The sequence below is a fragment of the Euprymna scolopes genome, chromosome 46, assembly GCF_053919585.1.
Source record: "Euprymna scolopes isolate OS-2025 chromosome 46, ASM5391958v1, whole genome shotgun sequence".
NCBI classification, from domain to species: Eukaryota; Metazoa; Mollusca; class Cephalopoda; order Sepiida; family Sepiolidae; genus Euprymna; species Euprymna scolopes.
This window is the reverse complement of record NC_136527.1, coordinates 64,928,120-64,949,590: the sequence shown is the minus strand read 5'-3', so window position 1 is coordinate 64,949,590 and position 21,471 is coordinate 64,928,120. Positions and strand designations below refer to the sequence as shown.

Genomic DNA, 21,471 nt, shown 5'->3' with positions numbered 1-21,471 from the left:
CATTGTTGGTGACTACTCCCTTATTTAAATATACATCTTTCTTTCGTTGGAATTTATTAACCCATTATATATATATATATATATATATATATATATATATATATATATATATATATATATATATATATAGTGCAAGTCTATAAATGGGTGACAACAAATCTTTTATACAATAAAAATCTGGAAAAAATCTTTATAATGTACGTACTCGTCACTGCATGAAGATGTCATATTCCAAAAATCACGTAAATCGATCAAGTAGCTTTTTTCTATTTAAGAAAATCAAATATTATCGGACGTTTCCGTTTCATCAAAGGAAAAGCCCGACACCATCTTGTTTGAGAGATAACGCCACAAACGACCCCTGGCGGAAATATTGGTCAACAAGGGCAGTACATGCAGACCATCGAATATTTTATCAATCAAGTACGTTTTTTTTTTTTTTAAGAAAATCAAATTTTACGATTTCTAGGGATAATACTAATAATAGAGGTAATACAGACCTAAAGACACATTCTCTTTATTAAAAGAAGTCAATTTATTTATTTATCATCCCTAGAAATCGTAAAATTTGATGTTCTTAAAAAAAAAAAAAATACTTGATTGATAAAATATTCGATGGTCTGCATACTGCTCTTGTTGACCCATATTTCCGCCAGGGGTCGTTTGTGGCGTTATCTCTCACACAATATGGTGTCTGGCTTTTTCTTCGATGAAACGTCCGATATTTGATTTTCTTAAATAAAAAAAAAAACTACTTGATCGATTTACGCGATTTTTGGAATATGACATGTACGTACATTATAAAGATTTTTCAGATTTTATTATATGAAAGATTTGTTGTGGCCCATTTATAAACTTGCACCATATATATATATATATATATATATATATATATATATATATATATACTAGCAAAGATACCCGTGCTTCGCACGGAGCTTTGTTGCGCACTCGGGTACCAAAATCTGTGGGCACCTTTCCAGTAAGTTGATGTTGTAAGAGCAACGATTGCATAAGGTGATTAACATTTTAACTACCTCTTGTAGTGACTGAAATTCAATCAGGAACTTCAGAAAACATTTTCATCAAAAGGAAGGTTACTTGATGTTACATAGTAAATTTTTCATTGAAGTAATTTTCAACTCTTGCTTAAATTTTATCTTGCACATTCAATACTAAAAACTTACCACAATCAGATCATGTCAGTTTTTCCTCATATCCATTTCTCGAACTTTTCACTGAAGAGCCTCAGGGTAAACTACATTTCTGCTGCTTTGATTTGGAGCCAGAATGTAGAGTTTTTCTGAACTTCCTGTCCAGCTGATGGAGACGTAGAACATACCGTGACTGAAGCAGTCTGATGTCAAGTCTATGCCAATGGTGTTAAATGTCTGACCTTGACTTTTGTTTATGCTCATTGCAAAACACACCTTCACAGGAAATTGGAGTCTCCGGAATTTAAATGGAAGTTCCGAGTCCGATGGAACTAAGGGGATCCTTGGCAGTAGAACGGTTTCGCCTTTGTAGGGACCACAAGAAATGGTGGCCTCAAGTACATTGGTGTGCAATCTGGTGATAACACATCTGGTTCCGTTTGTTGTTTTTGGCGGTTCCAAGGATCGAAGAATCATGATTGGCGATCCAATTTTGAGATTTAAAATGTGTGGAGGCATTCCAGATATCTCCAAAGAGTTTAAAAACTCCACAGGGTAGTGAACAGCTTCATATTCATTAGTAGCCGAATCAACTGACTTGTATTGCTTTGTGTCTCCTGGAAATTCATCCATTATTGAATTGTTCAAATGATTCACATTGCTGTTTAATGGCGAAATAATAGCCCTCTCAGCAAGCCAATCCGGTGATTTTCCATTGTTTTGCAGGTCTGGGTACACTTTGTCTTTCAGTTGCTTCTGATTACCGACACATTTACCAAGCGCAGTTGGAATCTTAATTGTGTCAGGTGAAGAAGTGATAGGAAACTGACCATTACCGATTTGGAGAAGCAATTTTGAGAAGTCTGCTGCAGCTGTGTTATCAGAGATATAGGCTCTCATATTAGTAGTCAGTCTCTTCACTATAACGTGCCTCCAGAGATAGGATTGTTTCAAACTTGCATTGACAATGTTAGCCCTTGTGCCATTTTTAACCACTGGGAGGATTTGACGGAAATCACCGCAAAATAAGGTTGGAATGCCACCCATGGGATTCTTGTTTCCTGTGATGTCTTGCAGTGTTCGGTCAATTGCTTCATAAGCACTCTTGTGCGTCATTGGGGCTTCGTCTACAATGATTGCAGAGGTGTCTCTAATTACATTTGCCAAGGCTGAGTTACCAGTAATTTTGCAAACTGGCTGATCCATTCGATGAGTATCCAAGGGTACTTTAAAAGTGCTGTGAAGAGTGCGGCCACCTTGTAGTAGAGTAGCAGCAATGCCACTGAATGCTGTTGCAAGCACAATTTTTCTCATGGATCTAATCTTTGCAAGGATCAAATTGATTACAAAAGTCTTGCCCGTACCACCTGGAGCATCAAGAAACATCATGTTTTTGTTCATTTCACCTTGTGCTTCCAACATTGCCATGAATGAATTGTAAACTTCTCTTTGAGAATCGGTCAGTTTTTCTTGCATATTTTCTGCTTGTAGGGAAGGTTCTTCAAGATTATAAGTAACTTCACGTTGATACTCTCTCGCGAGTCTTTCATCTCTCCCTTGCGTTGGTGCAGGTAATCCATAGCTTGCCAATGGTTGACCGCAGATAAGGAGAACTTTTTCTTCAATTAGACAAAGAGTTTTATTGTAGATGTCCTCATTAAAATCTGCTTCTGGATTGTTAACTTCTTGCCTGTATCTGTGAAGAATGTCTTCAGATATTACATCACGAAAAGCCATCCAGATCTCAAGAGGATTTCTGGGCTCACAGGCTGTTAAAATGATCACAAATAGGCTTCGCAAATTTGAAGGTGATTGAGTGGCACTTGCCTCTCCTACTGCTTGATGCAAGTGATGGTCATTTTCTAGAAGGCCTCGAGCAAGGCACGCTGCTCTGTATGTTTCAAACACCTGACCATTGTATGCTCGCAAATTTTGAAATGAAGTTGGACCAGCAACCTCATTGAGCAACAGGCGTAAGAAATAACACTCCCCTGCTTTTGGACTAATCGTGTAGATTCTCCCAATGCATGGTGCCTTCCATACATCATCATTTTCAGTACCTTCAACTTGTACCCCACGAATTCTTCTCATCCATTTCTTTGTCGATTTGTTCCAAGTGTAAAACTCAGGGACTTCTACGTATTTGAGACCCCTTGCAAAGTCATCCTCATGGCAGAGTTGAAAAAATGCTGTCAAAGTTGTGGCAGGCGGTGGACCTTGGGCTCGTTCCAGAGCAGTATCAGCTGAGAACATGACACGCTGCCCATTTTCAAGATGAACAGAAAGTTGTACAATTGGGGGGAAATGTTCATGGATGGGATGTTCCAATATCCTCCAGGCCGCCTCTGAACTGCCGACATACCTTGCATTCTGGAACTGCTGGATCTCATCCACAATGTGACTTTGTACTTGGCCTTGTTGGTTAGCTGCTCCATCAGTTCTTTGTAGTTCAAACACTGCTTGATCACATCCTTTATTCACGTATTTGAGGACATATTTGATGCTTTGGATCGAGCTGCAAATTTCTACGTTAATGTGAGCGTTGAACTGCTGAAGGAGGACCTTGTTGTACGGAACAATCCACTGGTTTGTTATTTCTTGATTAACATACCGACCATTTCTCTTCATCCTTATTGTACCAGTCTGGCCTCCATCTTCTGGTTTTCTTCGCCTGTACTTGGGGTAAGAGTCTTGGCCTTGCTCGGTACACTGAAGAAATTCTTTTGGGTATTTTTTGGAACATTTGTTGTCAATCATACATGGACAATTTGGATTAAATGGTCCACAAGGTCCATGCACCATATGTGCCATCACTTTAGCATGAAGATCAGATATGCAGAGATCCATTTTTTTCTGGTAGAAGTTTGTCCTCTGGGGCCTGCCAGGTGAGGATGTGTGCATGCGGCAGTCCTCTTTTTTGATATTCAATACTGTACAGGAAAGCCCTCAACCTGCCAAATCCTCCCTTTTTAATAAATTCAAGTAACTTTTTTAGCTTCTGCCTGAAAACCCTGGCAACAATATCTGGACGATCCTGAGGGTCTTGCCCTTGAAGACAATTTTCTGTAATTTCTGTCCACTTTGGATTTGTTGTGAACGTGATGAAGAGGTCGGCTCGGCCCATTCGCCGAACATATGCCATGGCATCACTTTGACGCTCAAACATGTATCGAGGGCCTCCTGTATAAGTTGCCGGAAGTACAACTCGTTGACCAAACTGTTCTGGATTCCCATCCTCCCTAAGAATTGAATCTCTCAAGTTGCTATAATTGTCAGCTCTCAGGGTCTGTTGCTCACGCCTCAGGAACTGTAAACGTTCTGTTTCAATCTTGCAGTACACATCCACCAGCCATTGTTGAAATAGTCTTCGGTACCAGAGAAAATAGTTTCCAGGCCGAGTCATTAAATGGTACGAATAAAATTGCTGTTGGGTAACTTTTCGCCCATTGGATGCCTTCATGTAGATGTTGTAAGATGGAGAACCATAGGGGTACATTAACGGGTACATTAAAGTATCGTAGAGGGGATGTAGTTCGGAGATCCATTTTAATGTATCATTTCTAAAACGCAAGACAATATCCCGGTTAGCTGTTGGTTCATTCTCCATTAATATTCCAATCTCATACGTTGTTGTTGGAGCATTGAATCGCCGTGGATGCTCTTCTTGCGGCCTTCGGTCTTCCCTTATGACAACTTTATGTTCTACCAAGTGTTCTTCTTCAATCCTCTCCTTTGTTGTTTTCAGCTGACAAATAAAGCTGTTGTTCTCATGTAAAAATTCAGTAAGACTTTGGAGAATGTCTCTATTGAGTCTACTGTCACGTCCCCGATTATGTAGTTCCTCTTCCAGACTATCCAAGAAGTAGACTTGAATAAACTTTGCTGTTTCATCTTCAGGTGGTAAAAGACTCCCAATCTGGTGGCAAACCTGGCCTCGAATTCTAAAAGAAGGATTCCACCCATGTACTGCCGCAATTTTGTGACCAAATGATGTCATTGCAAAACAATTGTTATAACTGCGTAGATTTTGCAGAAAATCTTTAGAGATGGGACCATTGCCGGAGAGCAAATCTTGAAGCAACTGAGGCAGTGGTGGAAAGCTATCAAGCACAACTTTGCCAGAAGAACAACAACAACCAGGGGTTTCTCCTTTAAATTTTACAGCTGAGCAATGTTGATATACTTTGTCCATTTTTCCTATATCAGCTGTAGTGAGAGAGTCATTTTTGTTGTAGAGCAATCCTTTTCTATTGCAGTGTTCTATTTCATGGTGTCTCAAAGCAGTCATTCGTTGTCTAGCTGCCTCGTTTTCTGTCAATTGCTGGGGCAAAGTCATACTCTCTCTCCATGCAGCCTCTCGTTGTTGCCCTTGGTATAGGCGAAAGCTTCGTTGGGTTTCCGATTCATTCTGATGTCGTTGAGCCACTCTCAACTGACCTTGTGTACGTCTACTTACCTCATATAGTTCATTCGATCGTAATATTGCTTCTCTTTCCAGTGCATATCTTTGCCTTTCTTGAATTTCATCTTGTGATGAATTTAACCGCCTTACAGCATGTCTAGTTCTGTTAGCTTCACGTTGGGTTTCTCTTTCCAAATCTGACAGTCTTGCTCTCCTTTCTCTTTGACGTATCCTGTTAAGTTCTAGACGTCTTTCTCTATCAGAATTGTTTTCATTGGAGCGAATTGCAGCAACTCTTAGTCTATTAGCTTCCAATCTTTCCATTCTTTCTTCCTCACTTTCGTTTCTACTTCGTTTGGGTGGCATAATTTCGGTTTTAAACGGAATTGTTTAACGATATTAATGATTGTAAATTAATTAAGCGTAAAGGAAATGTATACTAACTGAAATGGACGAACTATAAATAATATTTCTGAATAGTACAATTATAAACAATTATATTGTACCTATTTACTATGCCTCCCCACGGGACAGAGTTAGACACCAGGGTCGTTTTTTAACGTGGAGAAAAGGTACAAAAATAAAAATTGTCTCAGTCGTGAAGGATTTCTCCTCCACCGAAAGAGAACAAGAAAATGAAGTGCAGCATCTGAGGAACAGATACTACACTTTGATCTTGACCAAAAGGAATGAATAAAAGCGACCTACGTGTGACTCATTACTTCCGGGTGTAAACGTCACAGTCTAAAAGTAATAATTAAAAAAAAAAAGTAAATGTAAAATAAATGTGATACCAACTTAGGTTAACTAAGTAAACAGTACAATTAAAACAGTTCTATTAAAACAAATAATTACTAAGATCTAGGTAATTGTTAGTCTCATTGTTATGGTTTTAAAGAAAAAAATGTGTAAAAAAAGTTCTGCTTTTGTGAGTACGTGTATTTCTTTTAAATTACATAACCTTTTTATTTTATTATTTATATCTCTTTTAAATTTATATATTTTGTTAGTAAACTGGAAGAAATTCAGTTGAATAAAACCTTGTTCGTGTTCTTTACGTTAAACTCATATTTTTATAAAAGGTTCATCCGGTTTAAAGAAAGCACTAAGTTTAAATAAGACTGGAAATAACTAATTCAATATATAAATAGAAAAATGAAATAAATATAAGCTTTAAGTCTTAAGATAGTAATAATCAAAATGTAATAAATTATTTGTAGTTCAAATCTATGATAAGACAGGCTTTCGAAATAGGCTCGACCAGAAAGATTAAATTGGAACGAAATTATAATCTCCGTGCCATTTTCAAAACAACCCCACAAAAGTAACGGTATCCTGCAGTTGGTTAAATGACAATGGTTGTAAGAAAAATGTAAAAGAAAATTCGCTTATCTGTTTATTTTGAACTGTTTTATTTAATTAAAAAAAAATTGGCTATAACTGGAAGAGAGCGTTATGTTTTGGGGGTTGTTTAAAAAATAGAATGGAAATAAAGTTAGTTCCGTTTTAATTGTCTTTAATTGCGGCAAGCGCTAACAAAATCGAAAAATCACTGTTTACATTCGAAATGTTAACTTTTATAGGTTTACAGGTTTGCTGACAAGGCTGGGGGTGTTTAATACAATTATTTTACTAAATTGATTTTTTTCATTTAAAAATAAAATTATTTCTTTTTTAAAATTACGATAGTTGAATTGTATTCTTTCAATTATATTGGCAAGTAAAATATAAACGATTAAAACGGAACGAAATTGAAATTTCCATTACATTTTCAATACAATCCCAAAACATAAAGCTTTCCTCGCCAATGAATTGTTTTGATAATATACGTAAAGTGAAATAAATCGAATATAAAATTAAATGAAAATATATTAAATAATTAAATGTTAAATAGATTTTGTAAATAGTACAGTTGAAATGATTAGAATATTTCCAATATGTAATAAGGTCGAGGTAATTAGTTAAAGAGATTTAATATAATGTGATATGCAAATGAGCATAAGTCATTCGATATGGGGGTCGTTTGTAGACTAGTATATAAAGAAATTAGGCATAGATTCTTATGTCTCCTATAACAGAAACATCCTAAAATGGGTTCTAATGTTTCTCTACCAGGAGAGATCTACCCTCTTACCTCCTTTATATTTCGTTGATGATGGAGAGCTGTACACACAGACAGAAACACACGAACCCTATTACTTTATAAAAATATATATATATATATATATATATATATATATATATATATATATATATATATATTAGGTACCTCCAACGCGCGCCACAGTTTTACCCCCCCCCGTATGTAAAACGATGTAACTGTACTTCATCATCCTAACATTTTTACCATCAAAAGAAGAAGCTTCAAATAAACTGCTAATATTTTTTACAAATTTTTGACACCATACAAAAATAAAGAAAATGTGAGACAAAAATCGTGTTTACATTATCGACGCTTTAAAACAACGTTCCTATGCAGTGACGTTTTTTAATCCGTTGACACACCCATGTTTTAAAAATCTAGTTAAAATCAAATAATAATCATATTTTCCTGAAACTTTCGATATTTATTCATTATTAAATAAACTTACATAATAAAAAATAGGTTTCGATAAATATATTAGAGGAAATATCTTATTTTAGGTGTTCTGCCCCTCCCCATATTTCATGTTACGAAAAGTAAAAAAATAAATGTAGGTCGATGAAAATTTGAACTCTTAAGATAATAAAAATTACAAAAGCAAAATCGACTAAAAAAAATTCGTTTGGATTTTATTATTTCAAATCAAAGAGGTGATAATCAAAATTTGCGCTTTTTTCCCCTAAAAAATGTACGGATGCCAATATTTTAGGCACATGCATCAACAAAATAGGTTAAAATTAATTGTATCGTCTGTGTAGTTCGTTATTAGAAATGTATTTGTTTTATAAAACGTAAGCCTTATATTGTTTTTCATCCATTTTTTATTGTGCACTTTATTTATTCATAAAGTTTTGCATAAATGATCTTCCATAGAAATTGACCCAAACACACGAAATGATGACGTTACTACTTATTGTCTATAATGATGACGTTTGACACAACGGTTTGAAGGTACCTAATATATATTTTGCCTACAAACCCCCTTTTTTATTAGTGGGACAAATATATTTAAAATAATCAAGCGAAATTGCGCAAAATATATTGTATTATTTGGATTCATAAGACTACTGTTTTCATCTTCAGTGTGATTTTGATACCGGTTCAGTCGATGTAACCTCTGGCCTTATATTGGTGTGTCTTTCGAACTCAGGAATTTGGACGGAATTTCGAGCAGAACCCTTTATTTACTATACGGGGGTAGCATGCTCTTGTTCCGCAGCCATGACTGGATAGATGTCCTATAAGTAATAACTATTCAGAGAGCATGACATCAACTGCAAGAAATCTGAACCAAACACAAAACGACACCAGTAAGAAACTCACCATAGTGTGTATACCATATATGAAGGATCTGCCTGAAAAACTTAAACGAATATGTAATTCATATGACATCAGGACTGTGACTGTGTTCCGGAGTGATTGAACTCTCTGGAAACAGCCTGTGAGAGTCAAGCCCCCTACATAAAAATCATGATTAAGAATTGTGTATATGAAATCCCATGTAAATATGGAAAAGGTGAGACATGTCATACACGGTTAGAAGAACATCAGAAAGCTGTAGTACGTGGAAAGATTATAAAAGTCAGGTATAGCTGACCATATTTGGAAGGAAAAGGGAAACCATCTACCATTAAGGGACGAAGTAAAAATCATAGACAGAGAAGGACGGTGGAGAGTAAGATGACTCAAAGAAGCAGCATATATGCTAGGGAGTAACTATTTACTAAGTAGACCTACTTTAGAATTTAATACGATATGGAAGCCACTAATTATAAACAATAGATAACATATACAAGCAGTAAGCAGATCCTAACTTGCCCTATATGTGCTTTCTGGTTGCACTCGTTCACACTACTGCGTTTATATTTACTCTCTATCGCTCCCACAACCGCGGAGTTACTATCTTTAAAAGCATATCTGAGAAAATTGACCAAGTCCTATCTGCTTATCCTTCATTCACGTATGTGGAGACTTCAATGTTCACAATGTGGAATGGTTAACCTACTCAAGCAAAACTGATGATGAGGGGAGGTTCTGCCACGATTTCTCCATTACTTATGACCTCACTCAGATTGTTCACGAACCCATCCATGTGCCAAACTCTGACGGCCAGTATGTAAGACCTTTTTCTCACAACTTGCCCTGAACTATGTTAAATTTCCGTTCTGCCCCTCACTTGGATCTTCCAGCCACTCTGTTGCATCAATTAAGATAAAAATGAAATGTAAAAAATCTTCAGACGTACCTCCCCATCGTACAGTATATTGATACTCTATGACAGATTGGGATAGCTTCAATACATTTATATCAGATCTACCTCTGTGTTCCATGTTTTAAAAAAGATGTGTCCTCTATAGCACCAGACCTGACAAAATGATTAATTGTAAGTATTAACTGTTTCATACCCTCGAAAAAGTTCCAGCAAAAACCTAACAGCCAGCCGTGATTCTCTCCAGAATGTGTTACTGCCATTGAGCACAGAAATCACTTTTTCCATTGCTTAATAGATGTACTGAGACTAAAGCTACTTTCAGAACTGTCAGCAACCACTGTGAGAAAGTAATAAAGTACGCAAGAGAGTTGTATGTTCAGTCCCTCAAGTCCAAAGTAGCTGAGTAGCGGCTTGGTTCCCACGTTTTTGGCAAATAGCAAACAGAACCCTGAACAGAAACGTGTGCTCTATCCCAACTATCATCAATGGACCTGAGGTAATCTCGTCACTATCAGATAAAGCTAAACTCTTTTCCAAGAACTTTGCAGCTAATTCTACCCTTTGCGATCAAGGCCACCAACCCCCAATATTTCGTCCTGTATCAGAAAACACGCTATGTGATATACAAATATCTGTATGTGATGTTGCCAAGCTAATCAAAAACCTTGATTCCAGTAAAGCAACCAGCCCTGACGGTATTCCAATTATAGTATTCAAAAAACTTTAACCAGAACTAGCGCCCATACTTACAAAACTGTTCAAACGTTGTCTTTAGGAGAATCGCTTCCTATCACCCTGGAAAATCTCATCAGTATGCCCTGTATTTAAGAATACAGGTTATCGGTCATCTCCCTCTCAGTACAGTCTCCTGTGTGTCATGAGTAAGTTGCTGGAATGTGTTAAATAGAGAAGTAATCAACCATCTCAGCAAAAATAACCTTCTTAGTGACACTCAATATGGTTTCCGTTCTGCTAGATCTACAGCAGATTTGCTTATAGTTATATCTCATAGGATTAGTGAATCCCTCGACGAAGGTTACCTTTCTAGTGCAATTGCTCTTGACATATCAAAAGCCTTTGATAGGGTATGGCATAAAGGTTTACTTCACAAGATCTCCAGCTATAGTATAGCTGGAAATGTCTACTCAATTATCAAATCATTTCTCTCTGATAGGTTCATAAGAGTAGTAGTGGCAGAAATCAGAATCTCACAGTATTAATGCTGGAGTCCCTCAGGATTCCATCCTGGGCCCAACTCTTTCCCTGATCTACATTAATGATCTTCCAAATCTCATCCTTACATCATTTGTAGGCATTAATGCTGATGACACTACCATCTATGGTAGCACATCTAAGACCGTAAACGACCAAGTTCTCTCTGATTCTCTCTCCTCAGATCTTGAGCAAATGGTACAATGGGGAAAGGAGTGGCTGGTTACTTTTAAGGCATCTAAAACCAAGCTTCTCTCTTTACATCATCAACGCTTTGATCCCTATCTGGCATCAATTGAAATGAATGGCTCTCGTCTTGGGGAGGCCTCATGTTTTGACAAGCTTCTGGGCTTGACCTTTACTTCTGATCTGAAATGGAACACATACATCAAAGCCGTTGGAAAAATGGTGGGATCCTTCTATAGATCTAGTAGATATGTCACTGCTGATGCAATTCTCTTTCTATATAAGAGCTAAGTACGCCCAAGGATCGAGCACTGTTGCCACAGGAACTGCTAGAAAGGACTTGATAGAGTTTAAAATAGACTTTGTAGCTTCGTAGATGTCCTTTTTCCTCTGCAACCTCTATTTCACAGAGATGTAGCGAGTTTGTCTTTGTTTTATCGTTATTTTCATGGCGAATGTTCGACTGAGCTTCAATCTATGGTTCCCCCTCGCCAAACTTTCACAAGAAACACTCGTCGAGCTGAAAACACTATCAATAATTCCCCTACTTTTATCTGTGTCTAAACCTAAACATAGATTCCATAAACAAAGCTTTTTTCTAAGAACTGCACGCCTATTGAATTGTCTTCCGTTTTCCTGCTTTCAAGCTGACTACAATATGGTTGCCTTCAAGTACAATGTAAACAAGTTCTTGATAAGCCGTTTCCATTAAGTTAACAAATTTACTGAATTTCCATTACTGACAATTACTATATTGTCCAATTGACTAATGTTCACTCTTTAATCCTTATCCTCGAGTGGCCCCTGAGCCGTGATAAGTAATGATGCCTATGTAAAAAAACATTAACATATACAGATAGATATCCGTTAATATATAGTAATAATTAGTAATAAATAGTGGTATCTACAAATAGAAATAAAATAGGTTTAAGGCTCCTAAACTTCGAACCAGAATTGTCTGTTAGAGTACTTGGCAAAATCAATTGTAAAAAGTGATATTCTCCTGAAGTTTAGGGTTCAATCTTCAGTGTGGGCGACCGAAAAATGCAATTGCGAATTACTTAGGAGGAAATAAAAGATTCAACTCGAAATTCCATCCAAATTCCTGAGTTCGACAAGATATACATGAAGAAGGTCGCAAGTTACATCGACTAAAACATTGTGAAAATCTCATTCAACATGACAACAGTAGTCGAATAAACCCAACTAATACGAATAACGAATCCTCATCACAAAATTCAGAAATGTCAAAAAAGAACAAAAACAACTGCGCATGTACCAGATTTTAAGGTTGAAAATCCGAATTTTGAATGCATTTTTCATCTTTTGTGTGAAATTCGTTGAATATGCTAATAATTATTATCTTTCAGATTAGCAATATATATATATATATATATATATATATTTCATTATTTTTGAAAAATAAATTAAAAATTTCCTAATATTGCTAATATACCATTAAATAGGAAAAGCTTGGAAGAATCGATACAAAAAACAGAAAAAATCGATAAATATCTGCACATTTTGTTAAATATACAATAATTTCTTTTGGCAATTTTTTGTTGATTAACCTAAGCTGGCCAAACTAGATGTAGGAGTTGTCATCCACAAACAGTGCTGTTTCGTTTTATCACAACTCATCGGTGTGGCTAGACATACACCTTTCCCCAGCCATGGATCGAAAATAGAACCATGGCGTTGACAGTCAACAGCTCTAACCGTCACACCACGGATAAGTGCCGTAAATATTTCTTCTCGAGTGTGCATTAAATCCACACCTGCCCGTCACAGACAGTGCTCAAACCATCATTTGTTTATAAGCAAATAAATAGTGGGTTTCGCTAAATTGCTTAAAATATGCGTTGGGTGAAAATATATTTACAAAGTGCTCAACCCAAACAGGGGGGGTAATTACTATATATATATATATATATATATATATATATATATATATATATATATATATATATATATAGCGTTTATGAAAAAAGAATTAAAGGCTTGCTTCACTTACTCGTAAAATCAAATATATGGCAAAATATAGTTTATTTAGTCCTATCCAGGCCTCCATAGTTAACTTTTAACTATCATTATCTTTTTTTTTAATTTCACTAGATAAATCTATAAAGTGATATAAAAATTTTTGAATGTATTAGAAATTCAGGTATTTATAATATTTTTTGCATATTCTTATAACAAATCATTCTAAATATTATTTAGAAGAAAAAAATATTTGGTTCAAAAACGTTTTTTTTTTTTTTTAAATATTTTAATGTTTTAGCGATTGAGACAAAAATGAATGGTGTGGTTTTGGGAAAATTTTTAAAGTAAAATATGTTTTAAATAATTAGTCGAAACTAAGCAAAATATATTGTATTGTGGAGAGAGTGATGATTGTAAATAAAACAAACACACACACACACACACACACACAAAAAAAAACAAAAAAAAAAACTGCGCATGTATCAGATTTTAAGGTTGAAAATCCGAATTTGAAATTCAGGTACTTATAAAATTTTTTGCATATTTTTATAACAAATCGTCCTAAATCTTATTTAGATGAAAAAAAAAATTAATTGGTTTAAAAACCTTTTTAAAAACATTTAAATGTTTTATTGATCGAGACAAGTATTGTGATGAATGGTAATGGTGTGCTTTGGGAAGTTTTTAAAGTTAAAAGTCTATTTAAAATAGCAGAAAGAATTCTATCTTTTTCTGCTTTTGGTAAAATTCAGGCTTTTATCTTTCTGTTAAAAAACTTGCTCAAGACTAATGAATTTTGAATTTGTTTTAAAAACATTTGCTTATTTATGCAAATTTTGCCATGTTTTGTATTTCGCCAATTCATATCAAAACTTTATTGAATTATAAGTGGTCTAGTTAGGATATTAAAAAAAAATATATAGAATAACTGCCATCATGTGCACGACTTTTAACACGTCTCGTATTTTTAGTGTTGACCACCTCCTAGTCTTCTCGGCTTTGGTCTTTTTAAAACTGCCGATTCGTTTTTATACAAATTAATGCATATCTAATTACACGTTCCCATGATACTTATGGATCATCTTGCATTATGGCCAAGGCTTCCAGGCATAGCTAGCCCACACTACATGGCTAGATACAGTCAGTAGTCAATACTCAGTTAGCAATCACTACATGGCTAGACACAGCTAGCATTCACTACCCGGCCAGTCACAGCAGCCAGCACTCACTACACGACTAGAGAGTTAGAATTCAAACGTGGCTCTAATTGTTTTTTTTTTAAATTTCACTCCTCGGCTCTAATTGTTTTTAATTTTCACTCCTCGGCTCTAATTGTTTTTTTTTTTTTAATTTCTCATTTAAAAGCGACGACTTATTTCATAAAAGTTAACTAAATCGCATTTTAACTACTTCAATTAACAGTGACGACGTTTTTCATAAAAGCCAAGCGAATCGCATTTTAAGCTCTTTATTTAACAGCAAGGAATCTTTTTATAAAATCCAAGTAAATCGTTTTTTTTATATTCTTCAGAAGGTGAGGACGATATTTCGAAAAAATCCGACTTGAATCGTATATTTTTCTTCTGCATAACTTGGCGTCGCCACCTGTAACGGATTTCTTCTCGCAATTTAAACCCCTTAATTTCTTGTCGAAATAAGCTTGTGGTTAAATTAGAATTAAAAAATATATATTAAAAATAACTCTTATGTTTTGTGCCTCCCCCATCCTCTTGCTTTTGTCTTTTTAAAATTTCTTTTTAAGTTTGCTGATTCGTTGATATGCAAATTAATGCATATCAACTCCTGTCGAAATAGACGAAACCATTTTATTTTCTCATGAGAAATACAACCCAAATACATATCTAGCCACTGGGTGTTTGGAGCAGTATAACAAAAATCTGGTCACTGTTGTGCCATGGAGGTGGCGGACAAACAACATAGATACGCTGATGCCGCTAATCCATCAGTGGATTCTGCCAGGTTCTCAAATCATTTGTAATTTGAGGCGGAGGCGCATAGGTGTGTATTTCCGAGATGGACTCTGTTCATTTACATGCACCATATTGAAGTACATGAACAACACTAAAATGAGTTCACTGTGAATTCCTAGCTGATTGAAAATTTTGTCGCCAGTTTGGTACATCGAAAAATCTTTTCCTCATGTTTTCAGGAATTTAGGTGAAGAAAGAGAGTGGGGCCTAATAAAATTGGCGAAATGCTATGTCGCATAGCACTCAGTAATTCTAATTTGTGAATAGTTCGTTTGAAATAATTACACTACACTTTCGCTTGTTATTTCATTTTTTATTTTTTATCTCATCTTATTCCTGAAATTATCGAAAAGGAAGTTGCAATTATTTTTTTAAATAAATGTTATTCTTAGCAAAGACTAAAAATTAAAAATATATCCCAAATAATAAAAAATATATCCCAAAAATTATAATTTAAATTACACAAATGAACAACTCTCGAGATGAACCTACTTAATAAAAAACATGTGACAACTTCCTTTTCGTTTGCAAGGTTTTCTTTGTTTTATACGAATTATCTTTAAATGGTTTTGGTAAAATTATCTGAAAAAGAAAAGATGCAAAAAGTCGGTTTTATTTATTTATTTATTTTTGCGTCAAAACTATTAAAATGCGTTTCGTTTCAGATATCCACATTTCACAACTTTAAGTTTCCAAGTGACGTCAGCATTTTCTATTCAACATTTGATAGTCAAGGTGAAATGAGATAATACAAAACATGACATTTGTGCATTTTAACCGTACAAAACAAATTGTTTTCATTTCAATAGAGTTCTATACGGTTACTAAAATTATTTATTTATTACTTGGTAAATTGTTTTCATTTCAATAGAGTTCTATACGGTTACTAAAATTATTTATTTATTACTTGGTAAATTGTTTTCATTTCAATAGAGTTCTATACGGTTACTAAAATTATTTCTTGTTAAGAATAGCTTCCTAAATTTGCTTGCTTTAAACTGTAGTGTTAAACTGTAGTTTTAAACTGCATGAATGCATAAAAGATGGGACGATCAATCTCTTTGTGAATACTGCGGGAAAAATTATTATTTTCTTTATCGCAATATTTGCTGCTTATTCACATTGGCATCAAAAACAGCCATTAAATGTAAATTCTAAAAATGTATGTATGACGTACGTAATTTTGGTCAAGTAATTTGGTCAAGTAATTGTTATTTTTATTCAAGCAAATCGAATTTGGTCAAATAATTGTTATTTTTATTCAAGCAAATCGAATTTGGTCAAGTAATTGTTATTTTTATCCAAGCAAACCGAATTTGGTCAAGTAATTGTTATTTTTATTCAAGCAAACCGAATTTGGTCAAGTAATTGTTATTTTTATTCAAGCAAATCGAATTTGGTCAAATAATTGTTATTTTTATTCAAGCAAACCGAATTTGGTCAAGTAATTGTTATTTTTATCCAAGCAAACCGAATTTGGTCAAGTAATTGTTATTTTTATTCAAGCAAATCGAATTTGGTCAAATAATTGTTATTTTTATTCAAGCGAACCGAATTTGGTCAAGTAATTGTTATTTTTATTCAAGCAAACCGAATTTGGTCAAGTAATTGTTATTTTTATTCAAGCAAATCGAATTTGATCAAATAATTGTTATTTTTATTCAAGCAAACCGAATTTGGTCAAGTAATTGTTATTTTTATTCAAGCAAATCGAATTTGGTCAAATAATTGTTATTTTTATCCAAGCAAACCGAATTTGGTCAAGTAATTGTTATTTTTATCCAAGCAAACCGAATTTGGTCAAATAATTGTTATTTTTATTCAAGCAAATCGAATTTGGTCAAATAATTGTTATTTTTATTCAAGCAAATCGAATTTGGTCAAATAATTGTTATTTTTATTCAAGCAAATCAAATTTTATGACTAAGCAAATCATGGTGTTTACGACTAAGCGAGTCATGGTGTTTCATCGACCATGATTAAATCTAATAAAATAAAGAACAGGGCACTTTGAAATCAATGTGTTGAGCCGAAAAAGCAGCCATATTTTCAGTGCAGATTAGTAGTAAAATCACAAAAAAATTGTATTTTTTTATTTTATTTTCAAAAATAAAATTACTTGATCGATTTATGTGAGTTTCGGAATATAATTTATTCTCTAACAGGTACGCATAGCATAGACTTTTCTGGATTTTCTTTACTTTTAATTGCCGTCATAAGGGCCAATCTGAATACCAACCCAATATTTTTTAACAGTTTACTTGTGATTCGTCTTTTCATATAATACATAGGTTTGTTTAGCGTTTACATAATCACTATGTCAAACTATAAAAGCCTAATTAATTTTTTATGACTGCTACAGTACTTATGGCGACAGATTTAGAAAGGTATACCATAAGTACTGTAGCAGTCATAAGTACTGTAGCAGTCATAAAAAATTAATTTTCACTCGTTAGTCAATGCGATTCAGCCACACACTGACCAATCAAATGGCAGAGCGTAATGATTCCACCTGTCCTCTAAGGAACTGTTTTCAATCTCATTTGGTAATCACAGAAAAGGATTATGTCAGATTGACACAAAATTTTTAATTGCTGCAATTTATAAGAATTTATTCTTCACTGAGTGAGGAGAGAAAATATAAACTATAGTGGCAAAACAGATACTACACTTTAACATTAATTTTATTTTGCAAGTAAAACATAACTAAATCCGGAAAAAAAGATATTGTAAAGTCCACCAATATTTTACAACGAGAAAAGAAAAAAAATAATGATTGAATTTACAGAAAACTCTTTTGAAAATATCAAGTTTTAAATGACTGAAATAGGATATCACCCTGTTTTGGCGATTTTAAATTGTTCTAGATTAGTAATGAAATATTATAAACTCATGTAGGGGTGTAAAATGTAAGAGTAATATACTTTACAATAATATGAATTGTTTATAATATTATTTATTGTATGCATTCACATTCAATGCAATAGATTTCTTTCAAACACACATACATAAAAGGTTATAGTGCTTTTCACAAGAAGCACATATTTTACAATGATTCTTTGTTTTAATTAACTTATTTTGTTTTTGCTGGGCTTTGGCTTTCTTCTGAATGCCAGAAATTAATTCACTATTTCAGATTTTAACGTTATTTTGAATGCGATTGTTTGCATTTCTCTTGCCCTTAGTTCATCGAGTATATTTTGCTAAGTAGCTTTTGAAATTTTTTCTCATGAGTCTGGTGACTTTTATATAATCTAGAATGATAGTGATCTTAAGATTCCAGTTTCCTTTCATATCGTAAATAAAGGTTTGTCATTTTGTTAGTGCCTCCGTCTCAGCTCTGGCAAGGCCAGCATCATTGGTGGCATTTACTTAAACGATGGTTACTCGTTTATTCTTTTGTCCTATATCAATTCATCAAACTTAGCAACCCTGTTTTTCTAAGGAATTTCAGTCATAAGGGATGATGTATAATTTCTATCTGTTACCATCATTTTCTGCTGGATACAAATTTACATTATGCCAGAGCCTTTTTTATGTATATATTCATGTGGTTGTTGATCCAGGAAATATTTGGCCCATTCTTCCAGCTTTCTGCATCTTGGTGAATTGTTTCTGACATTTCTGCATTATTTCCATTGTGGATTTGTTTTCGGATTCTGTTTTATTTGTAAGACTGTCTTGTCCAAAATGTTTACCAGTTGTGTGATGGAGGTGGCTTTACTGCCTCTTGGTTTTAATGTTCATATACGAATCTAACTTTTTATGACAATGTTGACGCAGTGTTAGTTCTCAATTTCTGAGATGCCACGTGCTTCTCTTGTAAGATATAGAGTTGGTTTACACTGATTTCTATACATTACTTTGTACAACGTCAGCATTTTTCAAGTTCTTGTGTCTAACTTGTTCATGTTCAATTTGTGGCCAGTCAATCATGCCATTGCTGTATGTCTCTATTAGCATGCCAAGCTCGTTAAAGGCAATTTTTTGGTTTTATTTCTTACCAATATGTTTTTGCATATGTTGCAACATATTCTGTTTCCGTGTAAAAGAAGATCCACATACTTCACAAGAATATGGCTTCTCTCCAGTATGTGTCCTCATATGTAGCAACATAGTTTGTTTCCGCGTAAAAAAATAGCCACATACTTCACAAGAATATGGTTTCTCTCCAGTATGGGTTCGTATATGTTGCAACATACTATGTTTTAGTGCAAAAGCAGAACTACATATTTCACAAACATATGGTTTCTCTCCAGTATGAGTCCTTGTATGTCGTACCATATGTTCCTTCTGTGCAAAAGAGGAGCCACATACTTCACAAGAATATGGTTTTTCTCCACTATGTGTTCGCACATGTCGTAGCATATTTTTTTTCTCTGCAAAAGCATAGTTACATATCTTACAAGAATATGGTCTTTCCCCAGTATGGGTTCGCATATGTCTTAGCATATGTTGTTTCCTTGCAAAAGAATAGCCACATACTTCACAAGGATACGGTTTCTCTCCAGTATGTGTTCGCATATGTTCCAACATATGTGGTTTTTGTGCAAAAGAAGCATCACATACTTCACAAGAATATGGTTTCTCTCCAGTATGTGTTCGAATATGTTGCAACATATGTTTTTTCTTTGCAAATGAGGAGTCACATACTTCACAATGATATAGTTTCTTTTCAGTATGTGTTTTCATATGTACCAGCATAACATGTTTTTGTGGAAACGAAGACTCACATACGACACAAGAATATGCTCTCTCTTCACTATGCGATTTATTGTTCATTTTTTAATTTAAATATTTGTTTCACTATATTTTCTTTCTATGACGGAAAAAATTGATGTTCTTTTTACATATTTCTATTTGAAATGTACACGTATGATGCTTGTATTTTTCTTATGTTACAATAAAATATTGTTTTAATTATAATTTATACCCTATGTGAATAAAATAAATAATAAACCATTACCAAATAAAATATAGAGATGCTTAGTATTCATTAAAATATAGAAAATTTTATATTTCAATGGATTATTAAAAAAACTTACGATATTTACATAATCAATCTATGATTCACTTTTCATTTTAGGAAGAATGTCTTCCTTTTCTATCATTTTGGATGCTTAACATTTTGCATTCATTAAAAGTGCATGTGTGCATTAGTCATACATGTCCATAGGTACATTAGAACTTGCTGTATAAATATTCCACACTAAAGAAGAGTAGAAATAGCAACAGAATGTTTTTCTTTTCAATATATTATGAAATGGGATTTATGTAGTTAAAAATGGTGTGATTTCTTTTGTTCCAGGATTTCAACTTTATATAATTTGCGTTTGCTTTTCTTTGTATTCAGTGTTGGATATTCTGGAAAATTGATAAAAAGAATTAAAAGAAAACTTCAGAAAAAAATATACTTACTTTATACTTTGTGCAAACAAATTTATTTTAAAAGATATAAAGATCTAGACTTTATTTTGTCAATGTAATATCATTCCTAGGCTTCAGCATTCTTACATAATAGAAAAATTAAATTTACACCTTATTTAAGGAGTCATCAAATCTATTATTCATAAAAATCAAGATATACTTATGATATTTGTATCAGTACTTACGTATTAATAAAAGTACTAAGTTCTTTTTAATGTAATTATTAAGAGTATATCTAAGTTTTCCTACTTAGAAGATCAGACCATAAGTACTGTCTAGCAGAACCACCAAGGTAAAGACATTGAAATGTACACAAGCCTCATGTAGTTTCATGCTAAGAACACTAACTTTGACATTTGTGTTGTATGCAGAATTACCAGATTATTACTTCAAAACTGTAGCAAGGCCGACTCAGATACTTCAATTATATATATATATATATATATATATATATATATATATATATATATATATATATATATATATATAGAGAGAGAGAGAGAGAGAGAGAGAGAGAGAGAGAGAGAAATGTTTGTTTTTGTTTTAGTGATATGTTTTGAATGGATTCACTTATTTACGAAAGTGCATTTTTACCTAAATGCAAGTTGGGGAAATTTTTCCCTTTAACCAATTTGGTACCCCCACATGGGGAGCGGTATATATATTATTTTTAAAATATAATTATCCACTGACATGTGTTTCATCATCTACGACTCATCAGAGTATGCTTTCATAGGACATGTCAGTGCCGACATAGGATT

The 21,471-nt window shown here is 33.9% G+C and overlaps 1 long non-coding RNA gene across 1 annotated transcript in view; it reads right to left on the bottom strand.

Moving 5' to 3' along the window:
• Window positions 1-17,946: 17,946 nt before the first annotated feature.
• LOC145270817 (uncharacterized) overlaps window positions 17,947-21,471 on the bottom strand; it is a 65,388-nt gene continuing 61,863 nt past the window's right edge. The window contains exon 2 of the long non-coding RNA XR_013865581.1: window positions 17,947-20,647. This is a non-coding gene — a long non-coding RNA (uncharacterized LOC145270817). The remainder of the gene's footprint in view (window positions 20,648-21,471) is intronic.